The following is a 13,326-nucleotide window of genomic DNA, read 5'->3' on the forward strand; positions in this document are numbered from 1 at the left end:
AAAGGTTTATCAATTTTGTTTATCTTCTTAAAGAACCAGCTTTTAGTTTTGTTAATCTTTACTATTGCTTCTTTCATTTCTTTTTCATTTATTTCTGCTCAGATCTTTATGATTTCTTTCCTTCTGCTAATTTTGGAGGGTTTGTTCTTCTTTTTCCAGTTGTTTTAGGTGTAAAGTTAGGTTGTCTATTCCATGTTTTTCTTGTTTCTTGAGGTAGGATTGTGTTGCTATAAACTTTCCTCTGAGAACTGCTTTCCTGCATCCCTTAGGTTTTGAGTTGTGTTTTCATTGTCATTTGTTTCTAGAAATGTTTTGATTTCCCTTTTGATTTCTTCAGTAACCTGATGGTTATTTAGAAACATGTTGTTTCATCTCTATGTGTTTGTGTTTCTTACAGTTTTTTTCTTGTAATTGATATCTAGTCTCATAGCATGGTTGGAGAAGATGCTTGATATGATTTCAATTTTCTTAAATTTACTGAGGTTTGATTTGTGACCCCAAGATGTGGTCTATCCTGGAAAATGTTCCATGTGCACTTGAGAAGAAGGTGTATTCTTCTGCATTTGGATGGAATGTCCTGAAGATGTCAATGAGATCCATCTCATCTAACATATCATTTAAGACTTGTGTTTCCTTATTAATTTTCTGTTTTGATGATCTGTCCATTGGTGTGAGTGGAGTGTCAAAGTCTCCTACTATAATTGTGTTACTGTCAACTTCTCCTTTTATGTCTGTTAGTGTTTGTCTCGTGTATTGAGGAGTTCCTATGTTGGGTGCATAGATGTTTACAATTGTTGTGTCTAACTCTTGGATTGATCCCTTGATTGTTATGTAGTGCCCTTCCTTATATCTTGTTATATTCTTTATTTTAAGGTCTATTTTGTCTGATATGAGGATTGCTACTCCAGCTTTCTTTTGCTTCTGATTTTCATGGAATATCTTTTTCCATCCTCTCACTTTCAGTGTACATGTGTCTTGAGGTCTGAAGTGGGTGTCTTGTAGACAGCATATATATGGGTCTTGTTTTTGTATCCATTCAGCCAGTCTGTCTTTTGGTTGCAGCATTTAGTCTATTTACATTTAAAGTAATTATTTATATATCTGTTCCTATTGCCATTTTCTTCATTGTTTGGGGTTGATTTTGTAGATCTGTTTTCTTCTCTTTATTTCTAGACTATATAAGTCCCTTTAACATTTGTTGCAAAGCTGGTTTGATGGTACTGAATTCTTTTAACTTTTGCTCATCTGAGAAGCAAAATTGACTGATTTCTCCATCAGTTTTGAATGAGGTCTTTGCCAGGTACAGTAATCTTGGTTATAGATTTTTCCCTTTCAGCACTTTCAATATATCCTGTCATTCCCTTCTGGCCTGCAGTTTCTGCTGAAAGATCAGCTGTTAAGTGTATGGGATTTCCCTTGAATGTTACTTGTTGCTTCTCCCTTGCTGCTTTCAATATTCTTTCCTTGTATTTAGTCTTTGTTAGTTTGATTAGTGTGTGTCTTGGTGTGTTTCTCCTTGGGCTTACCCTGTATGGGACTCTTTGTGCCTCTTGGACTTGATTGACTATTTCCTTTTCCATGTTGGGGAAATTTTCAACTATAATCTCTTCAAATATTTTCTCATTCCCTTTCTTTTTCTCATCTTCTTCTGGACTCCTATAATTCGAATATTGGTGCCTTTGATATTGTCCCAGAGGTCTCTGAGACTCTCCTCAGTTCTTTTTACTTTATGCATTTTACTTTATTCTGCTCTTCAGAAGTCACTTCCACCATTTTATCTTCCAGCTCAATGATTCATTCTTCTGCTTCAGATGTTCTGCTACTGATTCCTTCTAGAGTATTTTTAATTTCAGTAACTGTGTTATTTGTCTCTGTATGTTTATTCTTTAATTCTTTTTTTTATTTTAAATTTTTATTCTTACTTTATTTTGCTTTACAATACTGTATTGGTTTTGGCATACATTGACATGAATCACCAGTCTATGTTCGATGCAGGATGCAGGATGCTTGGGGCTGGTGCACGGGGATGATCCGGAGGGATGATGTGGGGTGGGAGGTGGGAGGGGGGTTCATGTTTGGGTGCTCATGTATTCTTTAATTCTTTTAGGTCTTTTTAAATTGATCCTTACATTTTCTCTGTTTTGTTTTCAAGGTTTTTGATGATCTTTACTATCATTATTCTGAATTCTTTTTCAGGTAGTTTGCCTATTTCCTCTCATTTATTTGGACTTCTGTGTTTCTGATTGGGTCGTTCATTTGTGTTGTATTTCTCTGCCTTTTCACTTTTTAAAAAAACTTATTGTGTTTGAGGTCTCCTATTCCCAGGCTTCAAGGTTGAATTCTTTCTTCCTTTTAGTTTCTGCCCTCTAAAGTTGGTCCAGTGGTTTGTGTAAGATTTGTCTAGGGTGAGATTTGTGCTGAGCTTTTCTGTTTCTGTTTGTTTATTTTTCCTCTGATGGGCAAGTCTGCTGATGATTGGGTTTGTATTTTTTTCCTTGTTGTTTAGATGAGGCATCCTGCACAGAGTGCTACTGGTTGAGTGATGCTGGGTCTTTTATTCCAGTGGCTTCCTTTGTGTGAGTTCTCACTATTTGATACTACCTGGGGTTAATTCTCTGGTAGTCTAGGATCTGGAGTGAGTGCTCCCACTCCAAAGGCTCTGGGTTTGATTTCTGGTCAGAAACGAAGATTCCACAAGTGGTTATGGCAGTAAGTGAGATTAAAACAAATATCAAAAACAAGAAACCAAATGTGAACCCCAAACAAATAACAGTTACAAAATCAGGCAAATAATAATTAAAATAATGCTGCTGCTGCTGCTAAGCCACTTCCGTCATGTCCGACTCTGTGCGACCCCATAGATGGCTGCCCACCAGGCTCCTCCATCCCCAGGATTCTCCCAGCAAGAACACTGGAGTGGGTTGCCATTTCCTTCTCCAATGCATGAAAGTGAAAAGTGAAAGTGAAGTTGCTCAGTCGTGTCCAGCTCTTCGCAACACTATGGACTGTAGCCTACCAGGCTCCTCCATCCATGGGATTTTCCAGGCAAGAGTACCGGAGTGGGGTGCCATTTCTTTCTCCAATTAAAATAATGGAACATACACATATACATATACACCCATGAGGAAAGTCAAAACAGTCCAACAAAAATAAAGTAGAGTAGATTGTCCCAGTAAACAAAGGAAATCAAAATTTATATTTACCAGTTAACAAAACTAACTAAAGTACAAACTGGAAAACGAAACTAAAACAAGGGACAAAGTAGGGAATAAGGCAATGAAAACAAAACTAACAAATATGTTGAAAGAAAGAAAAAAAAGAAAGAATAGATGTCCAAAATTAAATAGAGGTAGATAAAGAAGACTCAATGGACGTGAGTCTGAGTGAACTCCGGGAGATGGTGATGAACAGGGAGGCCTGGCGTGCTGCAATTCATGGGGTCACAAAGAGTCGGACACGACTGAGCAACTGAACTGAACTGAAAGAAGATTTATATGATTAAAGATTAACTGCAAGGAGAAAAGAACAGTAGGAAAGGCAAACAAAGGAATAAATGTAGAAAAAAATATATGTTTTAAAAAATGAAAATTATAAAGTAGAAAAAGAGAAGGAAAAAAAAGAAAAAGCGGGAAAAAAGAAGAAAAACTCCACAGAACTGCAGAAGCCCAACGCAGAGGCAGAGGTTTATAACAACATAAAAAGTGTTACTGAACATACACATATATATAAATTCCCATATGGAAAATCAAAACAGTCCAACAAAAATAAAATACAGTAGGTTGAGCCAGTGAACAAAGAAAACCAAAAATATATCTATCAGAACAAAACTAACTAAAGCACAAACTGGAAAACAAAACTAAAGCAAGATGCCAACTGGGAAATAAAGCAATGAAAATAAAACTAATAAATATGTTAAGAGGAAAGGAAAGAAAGAAAAGGAAGAATAGATATGAAAATTTAAACAGAGGTAGATAAGGAAGTACTGCACTTCAGACTCTTTTGTTGACCATGATGGCTACTCCATTTCTTCTAAGGGATTCCTGCCTACAGTAGTAGATATAATGGTCATCTGAGTTAAATTCACCCATTCCAGTCCATTTTAGTTCACTGATTCCTAGAATGTCGATGTTCACTCTTACCATCTTCTGTCCCTGCTTATTTAACTTATATGCAGAGTACATCATGAGAAACGCTGGGCTGGAAGACGCACAAGCTGGAATCAAGATTGCTGGGAGAAATAGCAATAACCACAGATACGCGGATGACACCGCCCTTATGGCAAAAAGTGAAGAGGAGCTAAAAAGCCTCTTGATGAAAGTGAAAGAGGAGAGTGAAAAAGTTGGCCTAAAGCTCAACATTCAGAAAACTAAGATCATGGCATCTGGTCCCATCACTTCATGGGAAATAGATGGGGAAACAGTGGAAACAGTGTCAGACTTTATTTTCTTGGGCTCCAAAATCACTGCGGATGGTGACTGCAGCCGTGAAATTAAAAGACGCTTACTCCTTGGAAGGAAAGCTATGACCAACCTAGACAGCATATTAAAAATCAGAGACATTACTTTGCCAACAAAGGTCCATCTAGTCAAGGCTATGGTTTTTCCTGTGGTCATGTATGGATGTGAGAGTTGGACTGTGAAGAAAGCTGAGCACCGAAGAATTGATGCTTTTGAACTGTGGTGTTGGAGAAGACTCTTGAGGGTCCCTTGGACTGCAAGGAGATCCAACCAGTCCATTCTGAAGGAGATCAGCCCTGGGTGTTCATTGGAAGGACTGATGCTGAAGCTGAAACTCCAATACTTTGGCCACCTCATGCAAAGAGTTGACTCATTGGAAAAGACCCTGATGCTGGAAGGGATTGGGGTCAGGAGGAGAAGGGGATGACAGAGGATGAGATGGCTGGAATGCATCACCGACTCGATACACATGAGTTTGACTAAACTCTGGGAGTTGTTGATGGACAGGGAGGCCTGGTATGCTGTGATTCATGGGGTCACAAAGAGTCGGACATGACTGAGCGACTGAACTGAACTGAAGATAAGGAAGATTTATATACATTAAAGATTAACTGCAAGGAGAAAAGAACCATAAGAAAAGCACACAGAGGAATAAATGTAGAAAAAATAGTAATAGGTTTTAAAAAAGAGAAAAGAAGAAAAAAAGAAAAAGAAAACTCCACAGAACTGCAAAAGCCCAACACAGAGGCAGAGGTTTATGACAACAATAAACAATGTGACTGAGGAAAAAAAAAAATCTCAAAAGCTTAATTAGATTTAATCGTGCCAACAAAATTGACAACTACAACAGAGGGGGGATAAGGGGGTGGGGAAGAAAAAAATCCAAAAGAACCTACAGAACAAGTCAAAGCATAAGAATAATAAATGTTTTTCTTGAGTCATTGCTGTTAGAGTCCTTTCCCTTGCTGGGAGTCACAGTCCACCTCACCTCCCTAGGATGCCCTCCAACACTGTGTTGATCTCTGGACCTGCTATGGGGGCCGCCCAGATTCTAATCTGGCCCTACTCCTATGTGTTCTTGTCTTCAGTGTTCACAGATATCAGAACTAGTACATTTTCTTTTGTGGGAGCTCTCAATGACTTTTGTATATTCCTTAGACAGAGTCGGCCTAGTTAATCATGTGAATTTAATCTGCAGCTTATACAGCCAGTGGGAAGGTTTGGGGTCTTCTTCCTTAGCCACACTGCCCCTGGGTTTCAATTGTGATTTTATTTCCACTTCTACATGTGGGTCATCCACTGGGGTTTGCTCCTGAGGCTGCCCTGGAGGACTTGGGTTTGCCCCTGTGAGGGCCAGGTGTGGAGGTGGTGCATCTACTTGGGTCGCAGGGGTTCTGGCAGCACCAGGTACTCAGGGGAGTTGGTGGCTAGGGCAGCAGGAACTATAGTGCTCTAGAAGGGTATGGCAACCAGTATTTGCCAATACACTCCAGTATTCTTGCCTGGAGAACCCCTCTCCCTGACAGAGAAGCCTGGCAGGCCACAGTCTACAGGGTCTCAAAGAGTCAGATACTACTGAAGCGACCCTGTGAGCATAGATGCAAGACTTTTTTTGCCTGTAGCAGCTCTGCCCTAGTGAGGATTGAGCACAAAAGTGGCACAGCTGCTTGACTTGCCAGGACCCTGGCAGCGCCAAGTGTGCAGGGACACAGACTGCCACCGCTGCAGGAGTTATGGCTCTATCAGAGTCTTTTTTCAAGCCTCTTGTAGCTGGAGATAGGAAGATCTCTTTGGCCAGTCTTTCTCCATAGCTCCTCCTGTTCAGGCACTTTAGATGGCTCCCTTGCCTGGGGTCCTTCTCTTCTTCAGTGCATCAGGCACTTAGAGGGCCCCCCCGTGGCTGGGGTTCTACTCTGTAGATCGGCTCATCAGACACTTAAAGGGGCACCTGGGTGGGGTCCTACTTTGTAGTTCATTACATCAGTCACTTAAAGGAGCACCCTTTAAGGGCAGACACTTACTTAACGGGCACCCTGGGTGGGGTCCTACTCTGTAGTTCAGTGTGGTCAGGGTCAGGCGTTTGATGGGCCAGCCTCTCTGTTGTTCACTGCGGATGCTGGTGTGTGGATACAGAGAAGCTGTGGTGATGGCTCCACCCGCTATGTGTGACTCAGCAGTATTGCCTTGCTTCCATGGCTGCCCAGCTTTCCTCTACAGGCATCTCCCACCACAATCTCCTCCTTCACATCCCCTCTATCCGTCTCTCCACAGTCAACAGCAGTCTTTGCCCAGGGATTACTCCACAATCCCTAAACTCCAGCTCCCAGCTGCTGCGCCTTCCAGGGAACCTGTGTCCCTGTCTGGGGTATGTATGGCTGCGACAAGTACTATCTGATTCTCATTCCATTTAGGCTGCCACAGATCAGCTGTTTCACTTTCAGCCGTAAATGTTTCTCCTCTGACTCAGACAATTGCCCCAGTGTTGGGATTGGACCCCTGCTTCAGTGCCCCCACCAGTGGAGGGCTGGTCCAGTCCTACTAACACTCCTGTTTTCCTCTACTTTCTTCATCCTACTGAGTTTTGCACGACTCTATATATTCTTTTCCACTCGTCAGGTCCTCCTGTCTGCTCTCATCTGGTGTTCTGCATGCACTTCTGTGTCTGCAGGTGTATTCCTGATGTATCCATGGAGAGAGACGTATTCCATGTCCACCTGCCCCTCTGCCATCTTGTTCTCTCTTCTGTATATTAATTTTGTATCCTACAACTTTACTGAATTCATTTGTAAGCTCTGATAGTTTTCTGGTGGCATCTTTAGAATTTTCCATGTGTAGTATCAAATCATCTGCAAATAGTGACAATTTTACTTCTTCTTTTCCAATTAGAATTCCATTTATTTCTTTTTCTTCTCTGATTGCTATAGCTAGGACTTCCAATACTGCCTTGAACAAAAATGGCAAGAGTGAACATCCTAGTCTTATTCCTGATCTGAAAGGAACTTTTCACCATTGAGTATATTAACTGTGGGTTTGTCATGCATGGCCTTTATCTTGTTGAAGTATGTTCTTTCTATACCCACTTTCTGGACACTTTTTATCACAAATGGATGCTTAATTTTATCAAAAGCATTTTCTTTATCTATTGAGGTGATCATATGATTGCTGTTCTTCAGTTTGTCAATGTGATCTGCTCTTTGCAACAATGTTGAGGGACTTGGAGGGTATGGTGCAAAGTGAAGTCAGGCAGAGAAAGACAAATACTGTATGATATCACTTACATGTGGAATGTTTAAAAAGTACAATAAACTAGTGAATGTAACAAAAAAGAAACAGACTCACCGATATAAAAAACAAATTAGTGTTTACCAGTGCGGAGAGCAAAGAGGGGAGGGACAACATGGAGCTAGGGGGTTAAAAGTAAAAACTGCTGCTGCTGCTACTGCTGCTAAGTCACTTCAGTCGTGTCCGACTCTGTGCGACCCCATAGATGGCAGCCCACTAGGCTCCCCGGTCCCTGGGACTCTCCAGGCAAGAATACTGGAGTGGGTTGCCATTTCCTTCTCCAATGCATGAAAGTGAAAAGTGAAAGTCGCTCAGGCGTGTCTGACTCTTAGCGACCCCATGGACTGCAGCCTACCAGGCTCTTCCATCCATGGGATTTTCCAGGCAAGAATACTGGAGTGGGGTGCCATTGCCTTCTCTGAGAGTTGTCCCAGGCCCCACTGTACATGAGGAGCAGGATTTGGCTTGGTGGCCCTCCCCTTACCTCATGCCCCCTGCCTTAAATAGGTCTGCAGAACCTAACATTTCTGTTCTTCAGACATTTCTGTGTTAGATACTAATAAAAGCTTACAAATCCACAGGGAAATCAAAGTAAAACAATTCTGGTTTAACAGAAATAATCTAGTAACAATAAAAGTTCAATTAAATAAGCACACTAACGGTTCTGGGTGCTACCATAATAAATGTACATAGGAACAGCTTTTTGTCTTCACTGTACAAAAGCAATGTATACATGTCTTAGGAACCTGGTCGAGACTCAGCTTTTTATTTTCCTGATGTGTTATTCTGCTGTTGCTGCTCTGCCAGGGCTTGCTGAAAGCGCATCTGCTTCCAGGAATAGTGCTGCCAGTGCAGAATTTGCTGCTCATCAATAAATTTCGCACACTGAGCATTCACCAGCTCCTTGCAGAAGTGTTCATACTGGAGCAGTTCTAACATGTGAAACTACTAGGTATCAAATAACTTGCAAGGATATATTGTACAACACAAGGAATATAGGCAATATTTTATAATTATAAATGGAGTATAATCTTTAAAAATTGTGAGTCAATATATAATAACAATAACTATATAATATTGTACATTATAGTTTTTAAAAAGACAGGGAATAAAAGGAAAAAAGATATAAGGACTGGAGAGTGAGAAACAAAATCATCTTTATTTGCAAATGATATAATTGAATAGAAAAACCTCAGTGAAATTACAGATAAGTTATTAGGACTGATGACAATTTTAAGAGGTGACTCAATAAGCAAATAATATACAAAGTTAAGCTGCAATTCTAAGCATCAACACAAAGAACCAGAAAACGTGATGTTTTTGTATAAAGGCCTTACAATATTATAAAAGTTTTAGATACCTAGGAATAAATCTAACAAAAGATATGTGTAGCCTTATAGCAAAAAACTATAAAGCTTTATTGAAAAAATTACAGAAAACATAAAGGTATATTTGTGAGTCATAAAATATAAATACTCCTAAAATTAATCTAATCCTATATAACTCTAATTTTAATAAAAATCTCAGTGGATTTTTTTGTTATAGAGCTTTTATTAATTTAATAACTGTTTACTGATTACCTAGTCCTTGCCAGACGCTGTACTAGGCATGACAGAATATAGCAATCCTTATCTTTATGGACCATCGTCTAGAGGGAAAAACTGACTTAGAAAGAGCCAACATTAGTATGCGATATTGATTTTAGGCTGTGTGCATGACATTTTGCTGATGATAAAATTGAAGCTTAAGTACATTAGTTGCCTTGTTCAGGATTGTAGAGCTGATACCAGACCCTCTTCTTAAATCAAAGTCATGAAGTCTGACTTCAAAGATCCAGTTCTCCTCATGTCACCACGCAGGTTTCCAAGCTCCCCTTTGGCCAAAAGTTCAGCCACTGCATATTCCCCTGTATATCTTTATGGAGCCACAGATGCTTCTGAAACATCCACAGAGTATACATGACCTGGGCACAAAGCTGCGTAAGAGTTGGAGCAGCAACAAAGTGCATGCAGTGTTCACGTATGCTGGCGCCACTGGGCTCTATGTTTAGACATAGTTGGCAGCTGCCGTGATGTGATTTCAAGGATGTTCCTCTAAAAGCTCTCCTTCCTGAATTATCTCAGTTTTTGAAAAATTCCACAATTGGAGAGTCAGGCTCTAGGATTTCTAGGAAGATTGTGCAATAAGGGAAAATGTCAGCAACCTTCTTGTCTCCAATGCTGTTACTTTAGTGGGGCTTTTTTTTTTTTTCCAGTAACTATGGTAATAATGACACAAAGGCTCAACCTTATATCATAACTAAGATTTTGCCACATCCTGGCTTTATCTCCTGTAACTTGCCTAACCTTAGTACCCAAATGCATTGTGAAGGGAACATCTTTGCAAAACCATGCTTCAGAAATGGGATCTGAGACCTGTTCCCCCAGTCCTAACTAAAGAAACCCTGCAATTCACCTGGCTGCAGTCCTGGGCTACTACCCCATCTCACCTTCTGCCTTAACCTTGCTGTAGGAAGCTTCAGTAGGTAATTTAAGGCAAGTGCTTAAAACTCTCTTTTCAGGTTTCTGAATGACAGTGAATACCAATAAGTCAAATTGATGGAGACTAAATAGGAAGGAGAAGAAATGCTTCTAATAAATAAGAATCAAGCCAAGAGCTGAGAAAAGCCTTTCTCTAGAGAGTGTTTTAATTCATAAACCTGAAAAATCAGGAGATTATTTTAAACAACTGGTTGTTTATTATGTCCAGTGAGAAAAAAAGAGAATATGGCATCAGGGACAGGTGTGAGAAAAAAACAAGCTCAGCAACATGTGATGGAGCAAAGAAAATAATGGCTGTAAACTGTAAAACTGTAAAAAGCAGAATTGTTACTGCAGAAAAGCAAATCCAAAAGACAATGTCTAGATTGTAATGATCAAGAAGTTGTCTCTTCAATCAGACAGGTTTGGCTTTAATTGAATTACAGTTCTGCCACTTGTCAGCTGTCTGACCTTCTGAAATTTATTAGCGCTCCACACATCATTCATAAAATAAAAATAAGGGAGGATTAAATAAGATAATGCATTTATAGTGCTTCATGTAGTACCCAGCACATAGCAAATGCTCAAAAAACTAATGCCTATTATCATTTTTATTCTAACCAGTAAAGTTGACATTTATTCTTTGGATTTAGGCATTCAGGATCCACTGATAAAATGCTAATATCCCTGGGAAAGGTAGGTATTATTATTATTGTTGAGCATCTGCTTTGAACAAGGCAAGTTGATCAAATAACTAACTAAAAAGGAGGAAGAAACACCAGTATTTTGAAGGCCTGTACCAGGCAGCCCGGGACTCCCACCAGGTGAGCTGCAGGGTTTCATTAGCCTGCCCTTGGGGTACCAGGGTAAGGTGTGTTTCCCTGATGTGACCATGGTAACATCAGGTCAAGGGAGACAGAGGGAGAACACCAGTTTTCTGGCTCTTCCCATGACCATGCACGTGACTGCCCTCACCATTGTGGAAGAATGCTGATGGTATTAGCAGACCACACTCTTTCGTGTGGAATTACAAATTTTTTTCCATCGCCTATAGAAGATTCATAGTCTCACTAGGGTTTCCTTTATCTTACTAGGTTTGTCAACGCGTATTTCCCTCCTTGGTGGTGGTGGTTTAGTCACTTAGTCGTGTCCTATTCTTGCAACCCCATGGACTGTAGCCTGCCAGGCTCCTCTCTGTCCATGAGATTCTCCAGGCAAGAATACTGGAGTGGATTGCCATTTCCTTCTCCAATCCTTCTCCTTAAGGAGATAGTTAATCTCCAAGTATCTCTGACAGAAAGACACAATTTCCCATGAAAGGTCATAGCATGGTCTAGGAAAATTGCCTTATTCATACTAGCTCCAAGATCCCAACTGGGTTGATAAGTGATGGAGAAATAGTGGGAAACGACTGAGTTAAGTAATTTTTAGGTGGTGTGTATCTACTGACAAAGAAGAGGGTCATAATCCCAGGCGTCTCAGTGAGCAATAGGAAACTGCAGATGGTGATAAGGAGACTGGGGCGGGACTAGAAGCCAATTTAAACCACGTCACACCTGGGCCTGGTTCCAACTTTCTCTGGAGCAGCGAGATGGCAGCATCTTTTCCTGTCTTCAAGTACCTAGGGACTTACACAGGAAGTTAGTTACACTGGCCTGGCAAACTTGGATGACAAACAGTGGATTTGCTGTGTTTCCCCCACAATGTTATATTTCCCCTGCTAACATCTCCCATTGTGGAAAACTCCAAACAAATGAAAATTAACGGGAATCCAACATTTTCCTTTCTATAGTGAAAAGTTTCCTTAATAAACTCCTTTAGGAAACTCCATGTCAAGGGGTTAGGGAATTGGAGAAAGAAAGCCTAAACACCACTACAAAATTATTTTTAGCTCTATGTGTTGAAAATGAATATATAACGAAAAACTGTTGTGCATACAACAGGTTGCCTATAAAGCAATGACGAAGAGCAATCTATACACCACAATATGGATGAGTCTCATAGATGAAATGCTGAGTGAAAGAAACCAACTGAAAAAGAGAACTTACTGAAAGATCCTATAGATAGAAATAAAAAACAGGTTGGAACAATCTGTGCTGTTAGAAGTTGGGAGAGGGTTTACCTTGAGGCGTTACCTTTTACTCTTAAGAGGTAATGAAGGGAAGATCCTCGGGTCTGGTAACGATGTTTCTTGATCTGAGTGCTAACTACACGGAAGTGTTCAGTTGGTGAAAATTCACCAAGCGGTACATTCTTGGGTGTGCCTGTGTGCTAAGTTGCTTCAGTGGTGTCTGACTCTTTGCAACTCTATGGGCTGGAGCCTGCCAGCCTCCTCTGTCCATGGGGTTCTCCAGGAGGGTTTCTGTGCCCTCCTTGGTACATTCTTGACATGTACCCATTGTCATGTGTATTTTATACTTTGAGAAAGTTCAAACAGTAATTACAAGTCAAAACTACCTAAGTTAGCCTCAGCATTCTGGCTTGATCATGGTTTCATCTTTCTAAAAGAGAGCCATCAATCACTTGAAGAATGGGCAAATTTAGGGGGATATCAGAAGGGGAAATTTTCAGAATTTAGGTTTATTGGATCATTTATTGAGTCATTAGGTTTATAGGATTATTTTCAACAGATCATAGCAACATGGGCGTATTCCTCTATGCCAGCCCTTAAGGAATCAGAGCACTTTGTCCTTTTCTTCTGAAAAACAACCTCTGCTTCTATTACCTGAAAAAGCATTTAACCACAATTGGTAAACAGGTAAGGGCTTCCCTGGTAGCTCAGCTAGTAAAGAATCCTGATAACTCAGCTGGTAAAGAATTCACCTGCAAAGTGGGAGACCTAGGTTTGATCCCTGAGTTGGGAAGATCCCCTGGAGAAGGGAAAGGTTACCCACTCCAGTATTCTGGCCTGAAGAATTCCATGGACTGTATAGTCCATGGGGTCACAGATTCAGACACGACTGAGCAACTTTCACTTCTGAATGGTTACAAGGCTTTGGCTTTTCCTTGTAACATACTTCCCATGAAGATAGGTGTTTACTGCTGTTTATCTTATTTGATTTAAATCA

The 13,326-nt window shown here is 40.4% G+C and overlaps 2 protein-coding genes across 5 annotated transcripts in view; both read right to left on the bottom strand.

Annotated features, from left to right (window-relative positions):
• The window catches only part of SELP (selectin P), an 87,555-nt gene that overhangs the window by 66,839 nt on the left and 7,390 nt on the right, over nt 1–13,326 (bottom strand). The gene's annotated exons all lie outside the window — the stretch shown is intronic.
• The window catches only part of SELL (selectin L), a 53,582-nt gene continuing 49,121 nt past the window's right edge, over nt 8,866–13,326 (bottom strand). The window contains exons 10-12 of one of the 3 annotated variants that reach the window (XR_011247681.1): nt 12,394–12,983; nt 11,815–11,879; nt 8,877–9,905 (exon numbers count right to left, since the gene is read on the bottom strand). The gene's annotated coding sequence lies outside the window, so the exon portion shown is untranslated. Of the gene's footprint in view, nt 9,906–11,814; nt 11,887–12,393; nt 12,984–13,326 lie in introns of all 3 variants that reach the window. The other 2 variants (XR_011247680.1, XR_011247682.1) reach the window with 2 other exon arrangements.

The sequence above is a fragment of the Ovis canadensis genome, chromosome 12 (genome assembly GCF_042477335.2).
Source record: "Ovis canadensis isolate MfBH-ARS-UI-01 breed Bighorn chromosome 12, ARS-UI_OviCan_v2, whole genome shotgun sequence".
Classification (NCBI taxonomy): domain Eukaryota; kingdom Metazoa; phylum Chordata; class Mammalia; order Artiodactyla; family Bovidae; genus Ovis; species Ovis canadensis.